Source organism: Callithrix jacchus, chromosome 7 (genome assembly GCF_049354715.1).
Source record: "Callithrix jacchus isolate 240 chromosome 7, calJac240_pri, whole genome shotgun sequence".
NCBI lineage: Eukaryota > Metazoa > Chordata > Mammalia > Primates > Cebidae > Callithrix > Callithrix jacchus.
This window is the reverse complement of record NC_133508.1, coordinates 63,903,297-63,918,809: the sequence shown is the minus strand read 5'-3', so window position 1 is coordinate 63,918,809 and position 15,513 is coordinate 63,903,297. Positions and strand designations below refer to the sequence as shown.

General features: G+C 46.3%; 1 protein-coding gene across 7 annotated transcripts in view; it reads right to left on the bottom strand.

The window, feature by feature from the left end:
• WDTC1 (WD and tetratricopeptide repeats 1) overlaps positions 1-14,000 on the bottom strand; it is a 79,787-nt gene extending 65,787 nt beyond the window's left edge. Inside the window, exons 1-2 of one of the 7 annotated variants that reach the window (XM_035308309.3) lie at positions 13,475-13,795; positions 12,687-12,883 (exon numbers count right to left, since the gene is read on the bottom strand). The gene's annotated coding sequence lies outside the window, so the exon portion shown is untranslated. The other 6 variants (XM_035308308.3, XM_035308307.3, XM_035308311.3 and 3 more) reach the window with 6 other exon arrangements.
• Positions 14,001-15,513: the final 1,513 nt, after the last annotated feature.

Here is a 15,513-nt window from a genome sequence, read left to right as displayed (position 1 = left end):
AAAATATTATGCCAAGTGAAAGAAGCCTAAATATTGTATAATTCCATTTATGTAAAATAAAACAAAATAGAATAGAAATAGGAAGTAGATTAATGGTTGCTTAGGGCTGAAGGGAATGGGGGGATAGAGAAGTGACAGCTAAAGGAAGACCCCCCTTTTTTTGACAGAGTTTCACTCTGTTGTCCACGCTGGAGCACAGTAGTGTTATCTCAGCTCACTACAGCCTCTGCCTCTTAGGTTCAAGAGATTTTCGTGCCTCAGCCTCCAGAGTAGCTGGGATTACAGGCATGTGCCATCACGCTTGGCTAATTTTTCGTATTTTTAGTAGAGACGGGGTTTCACCATGTTGGCTTAGCTAGTCTTGAGCTACTGGCCTCAAGTGATCTGCCTGCCTCAGCTTCCCAAAGTGATGGGATTACAGGCGTTAGTCACTGAGCCCAGCCAAGATATGGCTTCTTTTCAAAAAATTTAAGGCTGGGCGTGGTGGCTCATGTCTATAATCCCAGCACTTTGGGAGACCAGTATAGGAAGATTGCTTAAGTCCAGGAGTTTGACACTGGCCCAGGAAACATGGCGAAACCCCGTCTTTACAAAAAGTATAAAAATTAGCTAGCATGGTGGAAGACCTATAGTCCCAGCTACTCGGGAAGCTGAGGTGGGAGGACTGCTTGAGCCCAGGAGGTTTTGGCAATAGTGAACCATGATCTCACCACTGCACTCCAGCCTGAGTGACAGGGCAAGACTCTGACTACAAAAAAAAAGTTTTAAGTGAAATTCACATAACATTAAATTAATCATTTTAAAGTGTATAATTAACAGACAACCTATAGAATGGGAGAAAATATTTGCAAACTATGCATCTGCCAAAGGTCTAATATCCAGCATCTATAAGGAACTTAAACAAATTTACACGCAAAAAAAAATCCCATTAAGTGGGCAAAAGGACATGAACACTTTTCAAAAGAAGACATACATGTGGCCAAGAAGCATATGAAAAAAAGCTCAGTATCACTGATCATTAGAGAAATACAAATCAAGCTGGGCGTGTGGGATCACGCCTGTAATCGCAGCACTTTGGGAGGCTGAGGCGGGCGGATCACCTGAGGTCGGGAGTTTGAGACCAGCCTGACCAACGTGGAGAAATCCTGTCTCTACTGAAAATACAAAATTAGCCAGGTGTGGTGGCGCACACCTATAATCTCAGCTACTAGGGAGGCTGAGGCAGGAGAATTGCTAGAACCTGGGAGGCAGAGGTTGCGGTGAGCCAAGATCATTACATTGCACTCCAGCCTGGGCAACAAGAGTGAAACTCCATCTCAGAAAACAAACAAACAAGAAATCCAAGTCATGGTACCAAAAAAAAAAAAAAAAAAAAAAAAAAGAGAGGCCGGGCAGGGTGGCTCACACCTATAATCCCAGCACTTTGGGAGGCCGAGGCGGGTGAATCACAAGGTCAAGAGATCGAGACCATCCTGGTCAACAAGGTGAAACCCCGTTCCTACTAAAAATACAAAAATTAGCTGGGCATGGTGGCGCATGCCTGTAGTCCCAGCTACTTGGGAGGCTGAGGCAGGAGAATTGCTTGAACCCAGGAGGCAGAGGTTGCGGTGAGCCGAGATTGCGCCATTGTACTCCAGCCTGGGTAACAAGAGCGAAACTCAGTCTCAAAAAAAAAAAGAGAGAGAGAGAGAGAGAGAGAAATGCAAGTCAAAACCACAAGGAGATATCCTCTCACACTAGTCAGGATGGCCATTATTAAAAAGTCAAAATAACAGACGCAGGCAAGGTTGCAGAGAAAAGGGAACACTATTACACTGTTAGTGGGAGTGTAAATTAGTTCAACCATTTCCATTAGTGGAAAGTAGTGTGAGGATTCCTCAAAAAGCTAAAAATAGAATTATCATTTGCCCCAGCAATCCTATTACTGGGTGTATACCCAAAGGAATATAAACTGTTTCACCATAAAGACACACGCACATGTGCAGTATGTTCATTGTGGCACTATTCACAATAGCCAAGACATGGAATCAACCTAAATGCTCATCAATGGCAGAATGGATAAAGAAAATGTGGTGCAGGTCACGCACAGTGGCTCACACCTGTAATCCCAGCACTTAGGGAGGCCAAGGCAGGCAGATCAGCTGAGGTCAGGTTCAAGACCAGCCTGGCCAACATGGTGAAACTCTGTCTCTACTAAAAATAAAAAATTAGCCAGGCATGGTAGCAGGCACCTGTAATCCCAGCTACTTGGAAGGCTGAGGCGGGAGAATCGCCTGAACCCGGGAGGCAGAGGTTGCAGTGAGCCAAGACTGCACCATTGCACTCCAATCTGGGCAACAAGAGCAAATTTCCATCTCAAAAAAAAAAGAAAAAGAAAATGTGGTACATATACATCATGGAATGACTATTTAGCCATAAGAAAGAATGAGATCCTGTCCTTTGCAGGAACAGGGATGGAGCTGGAGGTCATTATCCTTAGCAAACTAAAGCAGGAACAGAAAACCAAATATGGCATGTTCTCACTTGTAAGTGGAAGCTAAATGGTGAGACCTCACGGACACAAAGAAGGGAACAACAGACACTGCAACCTACTTGAGGGTGGAGGGTAGAGGGTGGGAAGAGGGAGAGGATCAGAAAAAACAACTATTGGGTACTAGGCTTAGTACCTGGGTAACGAAATAATCTGCAAAACAAACCACCATGACACGAGTTTACCTATATAAAAAACCTGCACAAGGCCAGGCACAGCGGCTCATGCCTGTATTCCCAGCATTTTGGGAGGCTGAGGCAGGAGGATCACTTGAGGTCAGGAGTTCAAGACCAGCCTGGGCAATATGATGAAACCCCATCTCTACTAAAAAAAGTACAAAAATTAGCTGGTGTGGTGGCAGGTGCCTGTAATCCCAGCTACTGAGAAGGCTAAGGCAGGAGAATCGCTTAAACTCAGGAGACGGAGGTTGCAGTGAGCTAAGATCGTGCCACTGCATTCCAGCCTGTGCAACAGAGGGAGACTCTGTCTCAAAAAATTAATTAATTAAATAATAATGCAGAAATAGGCTGGGCGTGGTGGCTTACGCCTGTAACCCCAGCACTCTGGGAGGCTGAGGCAGGAGGATTACCTGGACCCAGGAGTTTGAGGCTACAGTGAGCTATGTTTGTGGCACTAAACTCCAGGCTGGGTGACAGAGTGAAATTTTCTTTCAAAAAAAGAAAGAAAGAAAGAAAGTACATGTCCATACAAAAACCTGTACATGAAATACTCGTAGTGGCATTATTCATAATAGCCCAAATTAGAAACAACCCAAACGGCCATCAACTGATGAATGAATAAATACAACGTGGTAATATCCACTGTAATGGAATATGATTCAGTCATAAAAAGAAACGAAGTACTAATTCATACAACAACATGGAAGAAACTTCAAAACATTCTGCTAAGTAAAGGAAGCCAGTCACAAAAGACCACATATTATATGGTTCCATTTATGTGAAAAGTCAAGAATAGGAAAACCTACAGAGACAGAAAGTAGATTTGCTATTGCCTAGGGCTAAGGGAGAAAATGGGGTGTTGGGGAGGAATGTGAGCTAGAGGGTATGTGTTTCTTTTTAGGTGATGAAAATGTTTTGGAATTAGATAGTGGTGACAGTTGCACAACATTGTGACTGTATTAAAACTAATGAGGCCGGGTGCTGTGGCTCATGCCTGTAATCCTAGCACTTTGGGAGGCTGAGGTGGGTGGATCACCTGAGGTCAGGAGTTCATGACCAGCCTGGCCATCATGGTGAAACCCCATTCTTAAAAAAAAAAAAAAAAAAAAAAAAGAAAAACTAATGAATTCTGTAATTTAAAAGAGTAGATTTTACGGTACATGAATTATATCTCAATAAAGAAGAAAGAAATACCTAAAAACCCTTTGTTTTCTCTACCTCAAAATCACAGATTATGAAAAGAAAATTTTGTTCTTAGCCTTTCCTTCATCTATCTCCTACCTTGAGCTGTGGTTATTTATGTGGCTTCTCTTTCTTAGACGATTAAAAGCATGCTGAGGGCCTGCTCTTCATCCAATTTATCCACTGATCCCCCGGTCTTCCAGGAGTAATATAAGCTCAACAGGCACCAATAAATATTTGCTGAATGAATAATGGCATGATACCTTGCATACATACAATGTTTTATACCTATCAAACTACTTTTGTTCAAGCTTTTAATTTGAACTTTGCAACAATCCTTTGAGGAAGCTAGAAAGCTAATAAAACGTTGCTATGAATAATGCTACTATGAATGCTCATATACAAAAATAGTCCCCATTTAACAAGGGAGAACTGAAGCACAACACTACATGATACTGAGGAAGAAGCACTGGACTGGGATATCTAGGGTCTTGTGCTCCATGCCAGCCTCTGCCTTTAACTGGCTGCATAACCCTGAGTGAGGCATTTTGCTCTCTCAGTCTATTCTGCCATTTGTAAATGAGAGGACTCTAAGATAAACTACAAAACCCCTTCCAATGACACTACCCTGCAATTTTTTTTTGAGATGGAGTCTCGCTCTATCACCCACGTTGGAGTGCAGTGGTGCAGTCTCAGCTCACTGCAACCTCCGCCTCCTGGGTTCAAGCAATTCTCTGCCTTAGTCTCCTGAGTAGCTGGGATTACAGGTGCCTGCCACCACACCTGGCTAAGTTTTGAATTTTTAGTAGAGATGGGGTTTCACCATCTTGGCCAGGCTGGTCTTGAACTCCTGACCACATGATCCACCCACCTCAGCCTCCCAAAGTGCTGGGATTACAGGTGTGAGCCACCGCACTCAGCCTATACTGCGATTTTAACACTACCAGTTAACAGCAGACCAGAGATGGAACCTAAAACATCTGTATTCTCTTTCCTTTAGACATACTACCTCTCATAGCAGGGAAATGCTCCCAACCAGGGTGACAACTGAACCCCTTTCAACATTCTGAATTATGCAAAGATGCATGCAAGTTTCCTTTTCACTCTATTTATAGTGGTTCTACTGGAGCAATCCTACAAAAAAAGATGAAAGATGCAATGAAGTGAGAACTGAACTTGACTCTCAATGCATAAAGGTCATTGGAAATAGCATAAGGCTAGATATGGTAGCTCATGCCTGTAATCTCAGTGCTTTGGAAGGTTGAGGCAGGAGGACCACCTGAAGGCCAGGAGCTCGAGAGCAGTCTGGGCAACAGAGTAAGATCCTATCTTTACAAAAAAAATTTTTTTTTAAATTAGCCAGGCATGGTGGCATACTCCTATAGTCCTAACTACTAGGAAGTCTGAGGAAGAAGGGAGGAGGGAAGGGGGAGGACTACTTGAGCCCAGGAGTTTGAGGTTATATTGAGCTATGATTGTGCCTCTGCACTCCAGCCTGTGTGACAAAGTGAGGCGCTGTCTCAAAAACAAAACAAAATAAAACAAAGAAAGATAGAGATAGCATAATAAAATGAAGAGTATAGCTGTGGACATACAGATCTTAGGTTCAAATCCCAGCTCTGCCACCTATTTTCTGTCTGACTTGACATTTCTTTTTAAATTTCTTTCCCTTTCTATATCTCTTACATCTCTTCATCTTTTTTATTTATTTATTTGTTTTGAGACAGAGTCTGGCTCTATCACCAGGCTGGAGTGTGGTGATATAATCTCAGCTCACTGCAACCTTGGCCTCCCAGGCCCAAGAGATCCTCCTATTTCAGCCTCCCAAGTAGCTGGGACCATGGCATGAGCCACCACACCTGGCTAATTTTTGCATTTATTTTTTTATAGAGATGAGGTTTCGCCATGTTGCCCTGGCTGGTCTCAAACTCCTGGGCTCAAGCAATCTGTCCACCTCAGCCACCCAAAGTGCTGGAACTATAGGCATGAGCCACTGTGCCAGACCCTGACTGACATTTCTAAACCTGTTTCCTAATCTTCTGCAGGGTGAGGAAGAACAGAAACACTTGCATGTAAAATGCCTGACACTAATCCTGTTAAATAGTATTTACTGAACAATCTAACATTTTGCAAGTGTCATCTCATAGACTCCTCATAATAATCCTATGAGACAGGTGCTATTGTTATCCTTATCTTACAGATGCAGGATCTGAGGTACAGAAAAGTGAATTTGTCAGTTATACAGTTCTTGGAGAGTCAACCTATACAGTCTGACTCTAAGGGCCAAACCATTGGCCACTAAAAAATCATTAACAAGCTAGGCATGGTAGCTCACATCTATAATCCCAGCACTTTGGGAGGCCAAGGTGAACAGATCACTTGAGGTCAGGAGTTTGAAACCAGCCTGGCCAGCATGGCAAAAACCCTGTCTTTACTAAAAATACAAAAATTAGCTGGGAATGGTGGCAGGCAGGCACCTGTAATCCCAGCAACTCAGGAGGCTGAGGCAGGAGAATCACTTGAACCTGGCTCACACCTGTAATATCAATATTGATACAATTTCAGGAAGCTGCTGAAACTTTTTCCCTTACCATTCCTTATGGTTAACTTGCCTTGATTCTGCTGATCTCAAACACAAATTTAAAGAGTCCATTTCAGGGTCATGGACTAAGTTGGCACAAGGACAGTTTCTGGGAAAGGTTTGGCTGGTAGACAGGCTCATCACCAAAGCACCTCTGGGAAACTTCTTAGCCATGTTTAAGGCTCCTGGCTTAAATAATCCCATGTAGGACTGCCTGAAGTTTTCTCTGTAGAAGAGAGATGCTTCTAAGCAATGCTTCATTTTCTGGGAAGCTTTAGATAACAACTCACCTTGATGTCTCCTCCCCTGCTCAATGGGCTCTATATTGCTGACTGAGCTTTTAAGACAAGGTAGGTTGGGTACGGTGGCTCACACCTGTAATCCCAGCACTTTGGGAGGCTGAAGTGTGTGGATCACCTGAGGTCAGGAGTTCAAGACCAGCCTGGCCAACAAGGTGAAACCCCGTATCTACTAAATACAAAAAATTAGCTGGGCATGGTGGTGCATGCCTGTAATCCCAGCTACTTGGGAGGCTGAGGCAGGAGAATTACTTGAATCCAGGAGCCAGAGGTTGCAGTAAGCCAAGATTGCACCACTGCACTCCTGCCTGGTCAACAAGGTTGAAACTCTATCTCAAAGAAAAAAAAAAAAAAGAGAGACACATGGTTTCTAGTTCTGCTGCCCAGGCTGGAATGGAATGTAGCACTATCACAGTTTACTGTAACACCGAACTCCTAGGCTTAAGGGATCTTTCTGCCTCAGTCACTAGAGTAGCTAGAATTACAGGTGCAAATCACCATGCCTGGCTAATTTTAATTTTTTGTAGAGATGGGGTCTCATCATTTTGCCCAGACTATTCTCGAAGTCCAGGCCTCAAACAATCCTTTCACCTCACTCTCCCAAAGTGCTGGGGTTATAAGTGTGAGCCATCTGGCCAGGCACAGTGGCTCATGCCTGTAATCCCAGCACTTTGGGAGGCCAAGGCAGGAGAATCACTTGAGGACAAGAGTTTGAGACCAGCCTGGCCAACATGGTAAAACCCCACCTCTACTAAAAATAGAAAAATCAGCCAGGCACAGTGGCATGCACCTATAATCCTAGCTACTCGGGAGGCTGAGGCAAGAGAATCACTTGAACCCAGGAGGCCAAGGTTGCAGTGAGTGGAGATCCCACCACTGCACTCCATTGTGGGTGACAAAAACAAACAAACAAACAAAAACAAAAACAAAAAAAAACAAAAAACAAGTGTGAGTCATCACACCCAGCCACTTGTTTGAGCTTTGTGAAAAATTTTTCTGGATGTTTTTAGAACTTTGTTTTCCAGTGATCACAGCGAATTTTCCTGTCTACTCTTAGGCCCCATAATTACCTTAAGATAGTGGAAGGAAACAGAGAAAAGGGAGCATATTTTGTTAATGCTATACTCTCACTACTTAAAAGCATCTGCAGTCTTGGATTTTGCTTTAACTTGCATCCTGACAAATCCTGCCACAGTTCAAAATACCTCTTGCAGAGAAGGCTCTAAAGTTTCATCCTCTAACTCTACTACTAGCTGAAAGGTCAAGGAAAACTCCACCAGTCAATTTGGAAATGTTTCCTTTCTAACTCAGTGACAGTTGTGTTACATCCAGATGTGTGACTCAAAAGGGAGCCAGGTAGGTCATCATTACCCAAACACTAGCTCCCATCCTCAGAAAGTCTCCCAAAGAAGTTCAAGGATAAACAGTTTTATAAAATCTGGGGGTTAGGAATAAGGACAAAATTTTACAAAAGTCCTGATCCTAACATTGCCCTCAACAGCCTCTAGATAGCTCCCTGGGAAAGGTCTGATCCTGTTCTCCACCCCACCCCCAAGAAAACGGGGTTAATACCTCCCCAGATGGCTACAGGGAGGATTAAGGGTCATTATTCTTGGCATTGAGCTTTTTCACAGCTCTAGCAGTTGTGACCTTGCATCCTAAAAGAAGATAATAAATAAAAAACGCCAACGGTGACCCTCAAATCTGGCTCTGCAGTAGTAGCTGAGAATTTTCTTTGCATAGGGCCTCTGACACTTCCCCCTATGCTCTGGGTTTTTGGCTGCATCCTCCCCTTATTCAGGCTTAAAGTTTTTTTTTTGTTTGTTTGTTTTGTGATGGAGTCTCGCTCTGTCACCCAGACTGGAGTGCAGTGGCATGATCTTGGCTCACTGCAACTTCTGCCTCCCAGGTTCAAGCGATTCTCCTGCTTCAGCCTCCTGAGTAACTGGGACTACAGGTGCCCACCACCATGCCCAGCTACTTTTTGTATTTTTAAAATAGTAGAGATGGGGTTTCACCATATTGGCCAGGCTGGTCTCGAACTCCTGACCTTGTGATCCACCCACCTCGGCCTTCCAAAGTGCTGGGATTACAGGCATGAGCCACCTGAGCCCAGCCTAGGCTTAAAGTTTTTAAGGTATTAGTCACTAACACCACAAAGCCCTTCAAGGAGTCAGCACTATTACTAATAGCACAAATAATGGGCCCCAGAACTCTCAGGGTTGCACTTAGGCCTGAGTTTACCCAGAAGAAGCCAACTAAGTGGTACCCCTTTACACCCAAGTCCTGGCTCTTGAGGGCAATCAATGAGGTCTAGTAAAAAGGATGTATTTCATTATTTAGTTCTCATGAACCCACTGTAACATAGGTGAAACTATAGCTTTGAGAGGATAAATGATTTACCCTAGGTCACAGAGCTAAGAAGGAGCAGGCATGGGTTCAAATATCAGCCCTATCACTACTAGTTGTGTAACCTCCAGCTTATTCCTTAACTTTCTAGAGTCTCAGTTTCTCATTTGTAGAGTAGAGCCACCGTGCCCAGCCATGTCAGTTTTTACAGATCAGACAGACAGGGAGGCTGGACATGGTGGCTCACACCTGTAATCTCAGAACTTTGGGAGGCCAAGGTGGGCAGATTGCTTGATCCCAGGAGTTTGAGAGCAGCCTGAGCAACACAGTGAAACCCCGTCTCTACAAAAAAATTTAAAAATTAGTGGCCGGGTGCAGTGGCTCACGCCTGTAATCCAAGCACTTTGGAGGCCAAGGCGGGTAGATCACCTGAAGTCGGGAGTTCAAGACCAGCCTGACCAACATGGTGAAACCCTGTCTTTAAATAAAAAAAAAATAGCAAGGTGTGATGGCATGCACCTGTATTCCCATCTACTCGGGACATTGAGGCAGGAGGGTCACTTGAGCCCAGGAGGCAGTGGTTGCAGTGAGTCAGGACTGCACTACTGAACTCCAGCCTGGCCAACAGAGTGAGACCCTGTCTCAAAAAAAAAAAAAAAAAAAAAAAAGCCGGGAGTAGTGGCTCATACCTATAATCCTAGTACTTTGGGAGGATAAGGCAGGTGGACCTCAGGAGTTCCAGACCAGCCTGGGAAATATGGCAAAACACTGTCTCTACTAAAAACACAAAAAATTAGCCAGGGCTGGGCTCAGTGATTCACATCTATAATCTCAGCACTCTGGGAGGTGGAGGCAGGTGGATTATCTGAGGTTAGGAGTTCAAGACCAGTCTGGCCAAGATGGTGAAACCTTGTCTCTACAAAACTACAAAAATTAGCTAGGCGTGGTGGTACATGCCTGTAATTCCAGCTACTCAGGAGGCTGAAGCATGAGAATCATTTGAACCCAAGAGGCAGAGATTGCAGTGAGCTGAGATCAGGCCACTGTACCACAGCCTGGGTGACGAAGTGAAACTCTGTCTCAAAAAAAAAAAAAAAAGGGTGGGTGTGGTGGCTCATGCCTGTAATCCCAGTACTTTGGGAGACCAAGGCAGGCAGATCATGAGGTCAAGAGTTTGAGACCAGCCTGGCCAATATGGTGAAACCACATCTCTACTAAATATACAAAAATTAGCCAGGCATGGTAGCGCATGCCTGTAGTCCCAGTTACTCAGGAGGCTGAGGCAGAAGAATTGCTTGAACCCAGGAGGCAGAGGTTGCAGTGAGCCGAGATCACGCCACTGCACTTCAGCCTGGGCAATAGAGTGAGACTCTGTCTCAATAAAATAAAAATTTTAAAAAATGTTTTAAAAGATGTGGCAAGCCCTCTGCTTGAATATCTGCAACAATGGGTAACTGACTCCCTCACAAGGCAGCCAATTTTCTTTTTAGAAAGCTACATTTTTTCCTATCAAACCAAAGTCTACTGTTTTGGAATTTATGCCATTTAATCCTGTGACTCCTTCTAGAATCACAGAGAACATCCAGTTTCCTTTCCCCGTGACAATTCTTCAAGTATTTGAATGAGGTATCATTTTCCCCCAGGCTCTTACCCTTGGTCCTTTCAGTTCTTCCTCAGTGTCACAGTCCCCAAGGCAATTCAGTATCATAGAGCAGATAGACTTGGGTTTGAATTCCAATCCTTCCTCTTACTAGCTGTGTGACCTTAGGCAAATTACTTAATCTCTCTGAATCTGTTTCTTCACAGGGAAAATGATTCTCACCTCACAGGACAGGCATGAAGTTTACCCTGGATAAAGTAAAAATACTAACTAGCACTGAGCCCAAGATACACCAGGCCCCGAATAAAATGTCAGTCACTTTTTAGGACATATCCCAACTGGCAAATAACTCTCAAATTAAACATAACACCAAGGAACTGGTTTCTGATGGCAACAGCCAGAACTTTGGCTTCTGAAGAGATGATAGCTAAGACAGCACAACCGAAGGGTTTTGTGGGTCCAGGAATCTGCAATGGCAGCCTAAAGATGCAGTGGAGCATCTGGAAAGGTGAGGAAGAAAGAAGAAAGGAAACAGGACAGACAATTAAACCAGTGACCCAAAGAAAAGACAAGTATCACCAGGTTACATGTTCTGTTTGACTTCCCCTCTAAGACTCAGAACTACACATGTGAGCCACATTCCTTAATTTAAAAGGAGAAATGAGAGCTAGTCATGGTGGCTGTGTCTGTAGTCCCACTACTAGGGAGGCAGAGACATGAGAATCCCTTGAGCTCAGGAGTTCAAGACCAGCCTGGGCAACAGAGTGAGACACCATCTCAAAAAATAAAAGGAGAGAAAAGAAAATAATTAAAGAATGAGTTATAGTCGAGATCTTCCTTAGCAATTGGCCCCTCAAGATCCACAAATGTCTGGCAGTGAACTTCAAGATTTTCAGTTGTGTTTCCAGATCCTAAAGTCCAGGTGTGCAAAAAATACCCTACATAAGATGCCCAATGAGTCAATACTGAACTCCTCCCAGCTAGAAAAACTGCCAATTGTATGAAACTGGTAAATAGCCATTAACATAATAATAATAATCATCATCATCATACTCTTTACATGTGTTCTCCCTTTCCCTCGTGCCAGGCAGGGAAGGTGTCCCGGGCAGAAATATGGACTGCTGCTCAATTATTCTGCAGAGTTGATCTAAAAGCACTGTTTCGTCAAATCAAGGTAAGACTTAAACATAAGTGCTCTTACATAGGTCAAAAAAGGAAAGGAGAGCAGGACTCCAGACTTAAAGCAGCAGGATCACAAACTGTGACAGAAAAGGTCGTTTCTTACCTGCCAATGAAATACAACAACCTGCAATGAAGAAATCTCAGTAAGTCTCAGACTTGGCCCAAAGGAGCCCCAATAGTCACTCCCTGGTCTGTTACGGTTGTTACACTCAACAGCAAAAATTCAATTCAATCCCGCTAAAGATATAAGAATCACATGGAAGAATAAGCCAGAACTCAAGACAGAAATAGCATTAAGTAGTTCCTTCAGTACAGTGAGCAGAGGCTGGCCACTCACCGACTCTAAAAGACACAAAAAAGCTTAGTACAGACCACTGGGCATACCAGTGTACTAGGTGGAGATTTCATATTCTTTGAGTCAGAAGCTGCCCTCAAAATAGTTTTCTTCTCAAAACGGTCAGGCTTTGTTAAAAAGAGAAGATTTCACTGCCACTTTACCTAGATCATTACCCCATCCTTGGAAAGAATGAAGAAGCATCAACCACCCTACCAGGCTCCTAAAGTCACCAACTTGAGAGAAAAACTATAATGCTGTTCTACCACTACTTCAGGAGGTTAAAGTCACAGAAGAAAAGAACTTTGGGGGAAACAGTCAAATTCGGCTGTTAGATATTAGTCATAGGCCCCTGTACTCTTCTCTAGAAACCATGGGAGTACACACGCAGAGGAGAGAGAGCACAAGGCACCAAGTAAAGTCAACCAGGCTGGCAAGGGGGTGTCTCACTGCGGCTTTCAGTCCAAGAATTGGATCCTGCTGGTTCGCAGTCTCTTGTATCTCCTCACTTCCTATTTACCCTTTGAAGTGGGTACTGAATAGCCCATTCCCAAGCAGAGGCCCTTTGTATACGGAGTGCTACAATCGCCTTGTGGAAACACCTTGGCAGAGTTCAGTTTGATGCCAGGATGGGCCACTGAAGGCATCTGCGGTGGACACACACACACACACACACAGAGAGGGAGAGGGGGGCAGAGAGAGAGAGAGAGAGAGAGAGAGAGAGAGAGAGAGAGAGAGGAGAGAGGGAGGGACGGAGGGAGGGAGGGAGGGAGAGAGAGAGAGAAAGAGAAGAGAAGAGAAGAGAGGGAGGGAGGGAGAGAGAGAGAGAGAAACTAAGAGAGCAGGTCGGCCGGCGCTGCCCTCCCGGCACTTACACCTGCCCCTTCTTCCTGACTCCGGCGCCAGATCAGATGTCAAACAAAAACTCCGCAAAAAAGTCCCATGATGGAACGACTTCCACCTCTCCCTCGCCAGAGAACTCCCACAGTCTCCACCTGCGTCCCGACCAGCCCTCCGCCCCCACCCCGCCCCTGGCCCACTCTGCCCTCCGCCCCGGCGAGGCCTGGTCCCTCTCGGGATACCCGGGGCCCCAAGGCGGGCAGGCGCAGGCCCCCAGGCCGGTAGGGCTGGAGCCGGCCCAGAGAGAGCGGCCAGTGCGCCGGGGCTGCGGGAGCCGGTCCCCGCCTCGGCGCCAGCGGAGAGCAGGGGGCGGCGGCGGCGGCGGTGGCGACCCGTACCTGTCAGGTCTCTTCCCCCGACCAGCGGCGGCGCAACTTCAGGAGCCCATGTCCGTCCGGGGGGCGGCCCCTCTCCCGGGAGGGGGGACGCGGATCCCGGGGAGGGGGCTGGAGGGCCCGAGCAGCTCTAGCCCCTTCCCATGCTCCCCGCCCGGCGCCTGGCCGGGGCCAGACAGCGCCTCCGCCCGCCCCTGCGCACCGCCTCACACCCGCGCTCACACGCACTCACACTCCCTCGCGCGCTCTCACACACGCACTCCCCTCCCTCCTCCTCCTCCTCTGTTTATCTCCTCCAGCTGTCTGGGGACCCAGGAGAAGCCCAGCAACGCGCCTGCGCCACGCAGTCTCCGCCTCCGCCCCGCGCCTCACAGCCGGCGGCTACGCTACGGAGACGGCGCCCGGCAGCTTCCAGAATGGCTAGCCTGGCCCCCCCACTAACCCGGCCCCCCCGACCCGCACCCGGTCAACGTCTGCTGCCGGCGGCGCCCACTAACCTGCTAGCGGGGAGCCCCTCACCGCCGTGGCCAATGGGCTTCGCGGCTCGCGGGACCGACAGCCAGTGGGCGGGCGGGAAAGCTGGGCTAAGCCCCGGGGCACCCTGGGAATCGTAGTTTTTCGCCGTCGAGGAGTTCCTGCTGAGCGGGCTCATCCTACCCGGTTGCCATTAGTTACCCGGACGCACCTCCCACCCCACAACCGGGTGAAACACTCCTCACACCGCTTCTGGGACACCCACTCACATGCTCGCCCACTGGTCCCCAGGCCCCCGCACAGCCCCTTAAGAGCTCCTTAAGACTTCCTCTGAGCCCCCGAATCGTGGGACCTCTCAGGCTAGGGCCCCGGGGTTCTCCAGAATCGAGCCTCAGCCCACTGCTTCCTGCTCTGGGGGCGCTGCTGAAGTCGCAGAGTCCTCACTCGCGTCTCCTGGGCCTTAAGAAAGAGGATGAAAGAGAATCGGTCCTACGCTGAATAGCCTGGCAGCCACACACTCTCTGGGTGCCCCCGGGGTGGAGGGAAAGACTAGGTCCATCTGACGCTGTCGGAGACACTGCTGCTCCCACCTCTGAGGAAGAAACGCAGTTCCAGCTTTGTGGAGTCCTAGGTATGATAGAGGAGACACCCTCCTCTTTATTAAGGAAGTACCCAAGGTGACCAGGGTAGCACTAAGCCTATCTTCTTAAGGCAGAGACCAGGCCCCACCCATGAAACCTCAAGTCAGAAAGGGAAGACACGTGTCATCACCTTCTGACAAGGGAAGCTTGTCACTCACTCACAGGGTGCCATTTGTCAGATAATAACAACAATTCACTTTTATTCTCGCTGGATTGGGCACAGTCCTCTAGTTAGGTACTATTGCTGTCTGTGTTTTGCGGAAAAGGAAAGAAGCTAAAACAGAAAGCTTAAAAGCAACTTGCCTCCGGGGTCCTGATAAGGAGACAAATTGGGAATCAGACCCAGATCTGCCTGACTTCAGAGTCTGAGCCTTTGAACACTGCCTGTCTTTCCTGTGAAAACCAGACAGCACCTGCTCTCAGTAAGGACTGAATATATGTATTTGGCATTTATAGTGTTTATTACTCCATGTGTTTCTTGTTTTTTTCCAATTCTGCTCATATCATGAGTATGAATTTGTCTGTGAATACCTGAATACTCCCAGAAACCAAGGTAGTATTCTAGTTGCTGGTGATTTCTCCCTAAGGGAGATTTCTCCCCATTTAGAGGAGTAAATCTAAACTGTGATTTATCTCTCATTTAGAGGAGTAAGAACTGAAAAAAAAGTAAAAAGAAAAAAATAAGAAAAAAAAGTAAGAAGAAGAACCTACCCTTGTGAAATCAGCTCACAAAAAGCTTTTATGCCTTTCTCCTAAAAATGTTGTGGGCCATTCCTCCTAACCTCTCCCCCACAGCTGTTCCACTGAATATAAAAAAATCATAGACCTTGGGACTAGAAAAAAGCTTTTAGATCATCTATCTGTAGCTCTCTGGGTTCAGGCTGCAACCTTGGTTAGGGTCATTGGGTTAATTAAATAATAGCTAAT